This window comes from Trichomycterus rosablanca, chromosome 15 (assembly GCF_030014385.1).
Source record: "Trichomycterus rosablanca isolate fTriRos1 chromosome 15, fTriRos1.hap1, whole genome shotgun sequence".
Taxonomy (NCBI): Eukaryota; Metazoa; Chordata; class Actinopteri; order Siluriformes; family Trichomycteridae; genus Trichomycterus; species Trichomycterus rosablanca.
The window spans coordinates 22,389,977-22,399,029 of record NC_086002.1 but is presented as its reverse complement, the minus strand read 5'-3'; positions in this window follow the sequence as shown (position 1 = coordinate 22,399,029).

Here is a 9,053-nt window from a genome sequence, read left to right as displayed (position 1 = left end):
GATGCACAGGCCACGTCTAAACGTCTGCACAAACAATCTAAAAACTTCCTACAAGAAAAACAAAAGTGGGTCAACTGGATAAAATGATTTCCACAAAATAGACAAAACATTGTTTAGTGTTACCATAAACTCTGTTCACTTTACCCCCGAGAAACAGTTTGATTGACAGCAGGTAAGCAACAAGCACTTCCTGTGTATTGTACCTACCATTTCCGTCAGATTGGCCATTTGTAAATTTGTTTCGGCATTGGTAAAAGTGTTTCAGCTCTTGTAAATTAGTTTTTGTTTTTTTGTAATTTTGTTTTCTAAAATGTTAATTTGTTTTGCACTTCTCGGCCACCGTACTAAACTAATCAAAATACAATGTTTTTCCTGCTTCTCTCTCTCTACTGTTACCAGGAAAAAAACAGGGCTTTACTCCCTTCCTCTGCTTTTAGGTTTGATTAAAATAATAACAAAAAATTACATAACTAAGTTAAACTTTTAACTACCAGAGAAGATATACAACACGACATAAAAAACTTTGGCGGTTTGTCTGGTTGGTGGCGCAGGAGGGGAAGAGATGACTCCCGCTCAGCCAAAACAAAGTACATGCTCGGAGCTTCTCAGGAATGGAGTTCCAGAGTTTGGGACCAGATATACTAAAATCCCTGTCACATAGAACAAAGCCTGAAAGGGCGGACAACAAGTATTCGTTTAACAACGTTTTCATCTGATGACCGAGGTGAACGAGTAGGTGAGTATGGATGAAGTAAATCAGTGAGATATGTAGGTGCTTGGCCATGCAAGGCTTTAAAAACCAACAAAAAACCTTTTTATTGAATGTGGTATTGGATGGGTAGCCAGTGGAGCTGTTTAAGTGAAGGAGTTAGTTAGTGTTAGGACCCTGAATTTTGTACATGCTGTAGCCTCTTCAGCCTGGAGACAGGGAGCCCATAAATAACAGCATTACAATAGTCCATTACAAGAGTTTCAGTTGAAGAGAATGAAAGAAAGGAGCACAGTCTAGAGATGTTCTTAAGGTGAAAATACGCAGTTTTAGCAAAATTTTTTTATGTGAGATTCAAAAGAAAGAGTGGAGTCTAGAATGACACCAAGATTGCGGACCTGAGACAGGGAAGAATTGGTAAAATCTGGGAATTTTAACATATCATATTACTTTTTACAATTCTCCAAAAGTGCCACCAGAGGGCGGCAACACAAAAAAATTTTTAAACATATGTTACAAGAGCTCGTTTTACTATAATGTTACGACCCCTTTTGATGGTATAGGGGTATTGACGAGATCAGTATCTAAAAAAACTGGAAAAAATCAGAAAAACAATTCACAAAATATATTTATGGTACAATTAAAAAAAAAAAAAAACAAAAAAAAAAAAAAAAAAAACAAGGGGTTCTGGGCTTATAAATTCTGTTTTAAATATCCCTAAATAATAATCCTGAAGTGTGCATTGGCCCACCACAGTATCCTCACTGCATGTCCATTGGCCAATCACAGAAATGTCCCTCCCCCAGGATAAACTGTAATAAAAAAATACATATTATAAAACAGATAGTTTTGGTCCTAAAATCTGGCTGAGCCACGTTCGAATCCGTTGTAACCCAGATACACGCCCACACCTATGACCACCTCACATCATTCCATATTAATACGCCACTGTCAGTCTGCACGGTCAGTGCAGAAACTTTCTGATGCAGGGAAATTATGGCTGTAAGTGGCCACTGAAGTGAATCTTCACTGCAGTCGTACCCTGACTTCAGAGAGCTGCAGACAGATGCAGAGAAGTGCAGGAAACTGGACAACCTGCCCTACTTAGGGTACTTCCTAACAGTACAAAACATTTCTTTTAACTGAATGATTAATAAGTAGTTATCTAAGCTACTGTTACTACCGGGTGCTTTAAACAAGCCATTTGAAGGACTATTTTTGTGAAAGTTGTATTATGTCATGTACAACATATGGATATATTTTGAGATGGTACCATTAGTCTCCGCTCCTCAGAAAAAGTCAACAATAGCTGCGTCCGAAATCGCATACTTACAGAGTACGTACTAGATTGGAGGAAGTATGCACTACTTGGCCGGTAAAGAAGTACATACTTTCAGTACAGAAGTATGCAGTATGCACACAACACCGCTAAGTACTACGTCCACCATCTTTCCAACGTCAAGTTATGACATGACGTAATATCACCATAGTTACAGACTCATTACAAACCCCACTCGCCAAAATGTTGGATATTTATCGTCTTTTTGTTATTTATTTGTCTTTAAAATTTTATATTATTTATCTTAATTACACTTGTGAACAGAGGACTCAGAAGGCCGCTATCTTTCTTGTTTCTTATTACTCATCAAACGCCCACGCAGCTCCAGTTGCATTATGGGATACATTCGTGGACCGCAAGTGTGCATCGCTTGCATTCTCAAACATGGCTGCCCAATAAGTAGGTCATCCGGGTACTTCTCGCGTACCTCTTTGTGTATACTATGTATTCGGACATATTAACCACTCTCGCGTCCTCATTTCGCGTACTATTGAGTATGGAAGTATGCGATTTCGGACGCAGCTAGAATCTTGTCCTCTATAATACAGAAAAGAAAATGCAGTTGTTCAGGAAATGTTTAGCTCACATGGTTCATTTCCCTTGTCAACATATTAAAGTATTTACACAAGCAATTTATTTCTTTGCTCGTTGGAGCAATGCGCTAATTTGGAACAAACATGAAACACGTGTGAATAAAAGTGCGAAAAAAGCATATTTGGAGTGTTAAAGATGTAAAGACTGATTTAATTTCTTGCAGTTTAATGAGACATGATGGGAAAATCCAATAGAACCATTTAAGAAACTGTAAACTTTAAGAAATATTGAAAAACATGTAATTGTGGGTGATAGATGGATAGAACTATTAATTCCAAAGGAAAGTGTTGGGAAAAAAAGTGTCGCACACTAGTCAACAAAACAAGTGACTTGATTGTCACCACGTCAATGGAGATTGCTACCAGGATGAGTATTTGTTTTCGACTGAAATTCCATACCAACACGCCATATAAAGTCTTTAAAATGCCCGCTTTCTCTTTTCTCTCTTTCTCTCCCCCATGCCACACCGCCTCGGTGATAATCCTCACGTCGCTTATATGACTTAAACAGTTTATCACTTCCCGCCTCAGCGTTGTCCTGCTTTGCGGATCATCAGGCATGACAATCTCTAAAAGCGGCTCATGCATTTGGACAGAGAGAGTGTGAATCACCATGGAGCATAAACATTTAACAATAAAATAAACCCATACATGCACAAAGATTCTTTTTTTTTTTTTAACCAAGATTTTATATTATCATTTCATATTGATATTTTACAATTCTCCAAAAGTGCCACAAGAGGGCGACATCACAAGCACTTTTAACATGGTCACAAGATTTTATATTTCCATATCATATTACTTTGTTTTATTAACAATTCTCCAAAGATGCCACAAGAGGGCGACATCACAAGGATTTTTAACATGGGCACAAGACTGAGCTCCACGTGGACCAAACCATGAAGGTGCTTGTGATCCATAATCCCATTGCTGAGAATTTTTTAATTTTTTTTTATTTAACCTTTATTTAACCAGGCAAGTCATGAGAATGAGTTGGTAGACGTATCTATTCTGATAGAGGACAACCATGTACTGAACGGATGTGGAAACTGAGCCTGGGCATGCATGCTGGTAATGAGATTGATTTATGGCCTCAACCTTGAGTTTCTTGTGAAGCTGAAATAAACATTCGAAGTATTCCAGAAACTTAATCTGGAACTTGATGGAGGAAAAGCTGTACAAGAAGGTTTACAGTCTCAAGAGGAAGTTTAATATCAAACATGGTCACGGACTAATTTGAATTTGAATTGTTTAATAAACTATACAAAGTACAGAGAATCCTTTGTGCTTCATGTCTTTATTTTATTAAAACATGATTAATTCTACAATATAAATACTGAACCTGTGTAGGACAATATTTTGAAGTAAAGCTAAACTTTCCTGAATAAGTAATGGCTAATTAGTCAAATAGATTAATTAATAGATATAATTATTAAATAGATTAATATTATCTACTAGCAGTTGAAGAATAAATACTACACACTTTTTGTTAGTAATTATTTGTGTAATAAAATGAGATGTATTAAGTAGATTTTATTTACTTTCTATTAGTATTTCAGAGATGTTCAATCTGAGTAAAATCTACCCAAACAAAATGAGTGTAAATTGTTACCTCACATGTTTTGAGTAGATTCTATAGGTAGTGTTTTAGTGTAGGTAAGCTGATCAAACCAGGTGGTGCATGCACACTGTTAGGATGAATCTTTTGGTTCAAAAAGGTCCTGAAGAAAGCAGTCGGGAAGTCCAGAAAGTACTCTTTAAAACACTTTATTAAGTGTAAAAATAATCTGTGAATATATATCAGAGCTAGGCCGATCGGCGCTCCTTACTCCTGCAGTCTAGACACACAACCACGTAAGCAAGCAAGAAGACCTTCTCTCAGCCCGCCGTCCTTTTTTAAACCAATGAAATGTGCTAAAGAGGCCCAGGCTCCGCCCTCTGCCAAGAGATTATGGCAGCCGCCATTTTGAATAGACCATGTGGCGGCCATGCGGCATGCATGTCGTAAAGCTTGGAAAATGCCGTAAAACTTCCCATATTAAATGTACGTCTTTGTTCTGAAAAACCTAACAAACCCCCCTTGAAAGCATCTTAATGCTTTCACAATAACTTTTAACTATAGGTTAGGTGTTTCTAGATCCCAGGAGATAAGGATAGCCGTCAGCAACCCCCCAATTTAACCCCTTCTGACTACATGGCCACTGGGCTGAATTTTATACAATACAACGTTTCTAAAAAATAAAAAGGCTACCAGTTAAACTAAAGGAACCGTACCTATCGCAACAGCTCCTAACCCTGAAACAAACAAACAAACAAAAAATAATAAAAACAGGAAATCAAAAATAAAGTAATTAAAAAAATAGGAAATCAAACACGAGAAAAATAAAATAAACACAATGGGTGCGTGGCTTCTACAGGAAGTCCGTTCAGGTTGTCCTCCACCAGACGGAGCTGCAGATATTCAGAAGGGGCCCATAGCTCCTGTGTCTCTGCATGACTCCTAATGTCTTATGGATTCTCCCCTGTCGGTCTTACCTGTTTCCACAGCAGCACAAACATTTCCTAAAAATAGCAGAGTACCAAACATATATACATTGTAAACAATCCTGAACTAACCCCTTGCGTTTTGTAGCTAAACTATGTGTGTTGCACTTAACTAGTGTTTTCAAAGATGGTCTATGTGTCTGCGAACTATATGTTTATGTTTTTGTCTCCTAGTCTAACTAAATTCTACCCCCTCGTCTTGTTCCGCTCCGTTGATTCCGCTGGACTCTTCTTCCACATGGTTGGTTTTGTCGGGCTTTTCTGCTGTGTTTAGTTCCCTGTAGGCAGGTCCAGTTAGTGGCACTTCTGTCCCTTGGAGTGGGTCTTCCAGTCCCCTCAGTGTCTGCCTCTGCCAGTCCTTCCAAGTCTCCTTCCTTCATCACGGTGTGTGATTAGTAGTGCTGGTCCTCTCTCCTCATCTTGTCTGGTCGGTTTTACCTTTAATTAAGCAGAGTTAGTAGCACTTATACTGCTCGAAGTGGGTCTTCCGGCCCACCTTCAAGGGTATCCTCCTCATCTTCATCTACATGATATCTAGACAAATCAGCCAACACCATCTGGATAACTGGTGGATCCTGCCCCCCTCTGCTTCCTCTACTCACTATATCTATTACAAATCTTTCTATTAATACCCTGATGCACGGGATACCACAACAACAACATATCACTAAAATTATCAATCCTACACATACTGACCTCACCAAGACCCCGGTAAGTAGATTCCCTGACCAGTTCTAGCCTCACTGACTTTACTAACCAATTGCTAACCATGCAATAGGAAACTTAATCAATTCCACTGATTATTCCACAAAGCAATTGCTATATTGGTTTTCAGGACCGACTGCTCGACACGGACCAGAAAATAACTTACCACACAAACGGTTGGACTTTAACCAACCGACCTGAACCCGTTCAGGCTTTCACAGTTGGACTCGGACCAACTGACCTGGTACCAGGCTTTGAGTTTGGACTCTAACCAAACTGGCATGGACTCTAACCACACCGGATCCTTTGGACTCACCAGGAGTCAAGGCATGCCCACCATACCTTTGTCAGTGAAAGAGGAACCACACCTTAACATTTATCAGTAATTATTTCTAATTATCTACAAGAGAATTCTCAACATACCACTAAAATTGCCAATCCCACACTCTCATACTGACATCACTAAACCCGTAATAACTTCCTTCCATGGCCCAAACATCCCTTCTAGCCACTTAACCCATTCATACACACATACAATCATACAACAGACAAACATATAAGCTACTTTCCCAGCCCTCACCGCAGCCACCCCACTCCCAACAACGGGATACACGGCCACGGTGAGCTTAGACACCACTGCCGCAAGGCTTTCTGGGTAAAGCCCGTGCCAGACCCAGTGGCGACGCTACACTGTCCCCTCCCTAATGGTCAACCGTCCCGGTGACCCACTCACCAGCGTCCACTGGGTGGCTCCATGTCCGGACCGCACCCCATTACACTGCCGAGTCGCTCTTCCACCCACTGCTGGACCGGGCACCCTGCCCCTGCAGCCACCTGGGCTAGCGCACTCGGACAGACCGGGCATATTGGCTCACCAAACCATCAGAGCCACCCAAACACCACGATCCCACTTCTGACACCAATGTGGCGCCGGCGAGTAAGGAAGGTTAGCGTCAGGGCCGCAAGTGAGCTGCCTTTGGCAGTTCATTCAGTGTTTTAGCGACAGACACCCATTCATACACACATCCCTTCTGAAAAATGTCCCCTGTTTATCGGTTCTGGTTTGTTGCTCCTGTAGACATTTTAGACCGCTTTAAACAACCTTTCGAGCAAAATCAGTAACACGTATTAAGAAAAAGATAAACTGATAGGTTTTAACGAGACACACCCTAGAACAGAAGATTCCTGCCTAGTCGAAGAATACGAGTATTCTTTTAACATTCACTGGCACAACTCACTCGGTTGTCCAAACACAACTCAGACAAAAGAACGTAAACCTCAGTACAACAACAGTGTCTACTGGAAACAAACAATTACTTCACTGCGAACGACAATGGCCCTATGGAAACAAACATATACTTCAAGGCAATCGACAGTGATCCCCTGGAAACAAACAATTACTTCACCGCGACCGACAATGGCCCTATGGAAACAAACAATCACTTCACCGCGACCGACAATGGCCCTATGGAAACAAACATATACTTCAGGGCAATCGACAGTGATCCCCTGGAAACAAACAATCACTTCACCGCGACCGACAATGGCCCTATGGAAACAAACATATACTTCAAGGCAATCGACAGTGATCCCCTGGAAACAAACAATTACTTCACCGCGACCGACAATGGCCCTATGGAAACAAACATATACTTCAGGGCAATCGACAGTGATCCCCTGGAAACAAACAATTACATCACAGTTGTCTCTCATACTGCATTAACCCTTCCTGCTATATAAAATTCCACTTCAAACAGTTCAAACTGATCAGAGCAGAAGGTGCATACACATTACATCTAACATTTTCTACACTTATTCTACTTCATTATCGTCGCATGCTAGAGAGCCTTCAAATTTTCTAAATCACATTTTTTCCAATACAAATCACCAATCCACTATTTATTATTTTCTCTGCCATACTTAAAATAACAACAGCTCTGCTATATCAACTTCCATCAGTCCTACAAACCCCTGACTTATTTTATTTATTCATTCAGATTTTTACCCCAACTTTTGGTCACTGGTACTAACACACCTCCTACTTCTAACAATACAGACTCCATTTCCCACAATCCAACAGACTCTCACATGACCATCTCCTGCTCCTAGTCAGCCAATCCCTCATGCTCATCATCACCAGCGCTTTGATCCACTTTGGCCATCTGAAATCACATTGAACTCTACTTAACCAGTTCCATTTAGTTAACTCACTGCAAAGTACTACCAACCTATACTATCTCTATTGTATTATTGTTACATCTCCCTACAAATGTCATTAACCCCACATCACTATGGTACCTGCATCCCTACTCTCACTAAAACACAAGCACTTGTAACTCTTTCTAATTTACTCTTGTAACCAAAACTTTTTCTACACGAATTATTGTTATTCTAATACCTTACTGTAAAATACATCCAAAACCTCTATAAGATGTTATCGAACCCCTCACTTTTTATTATGGAACCCAGATCTTCAGGTGGATGTCTATTAAAACACACTACTGTCCCACACGGTCTTGAGATTTCACTGCATAACGTCTCCATCCAGTCTCACATCAGCTTTCCCTTCCTCTTGTCTGATGATGTCATTACTTTGGCATTCTGTACCTCAGCACCCCATATGCCTCTTGAACACTGCTTTACTCAAACATCAGAATGCAACAACAGCCATGACACACATCTGCAAGATCTGGTATTCATAATTTTTACATCATCTTTGGTACTGCATAAGTGTCCACCATCCTCAGCCAGTACACAGTAGATTAAATATCAGACTTCTCTTTACTCATGCAGGGCCTGCAGTTTATGGCCTCAACCCCCCGCTGGGTTGCTGTGTGTCTGTGAAACCTATGACCTGGGTCTCCAGTCACCCCCCTTCATGTACTTCTCTCCTAACAAGTTATTTTCTTCTCACTATTCCCTCAATCTTTAAATTGCACTCATCTATGATCATGCATAGTATTGCCACAAGGTTTACTGCACCACATTGAACCAATCTAACTTCTTCAATAAACTATATAATATAAAATGAGTGAGTTGACCCGATCAATTAGCTAGAAAAGATTCATCGGATACAACACAAGCATCAAATATTAACAATTGCCAATTAACAATTTCCAAAAAATATTACCAATTAAATTGAATCTTACCGGAGTCCGTGTAA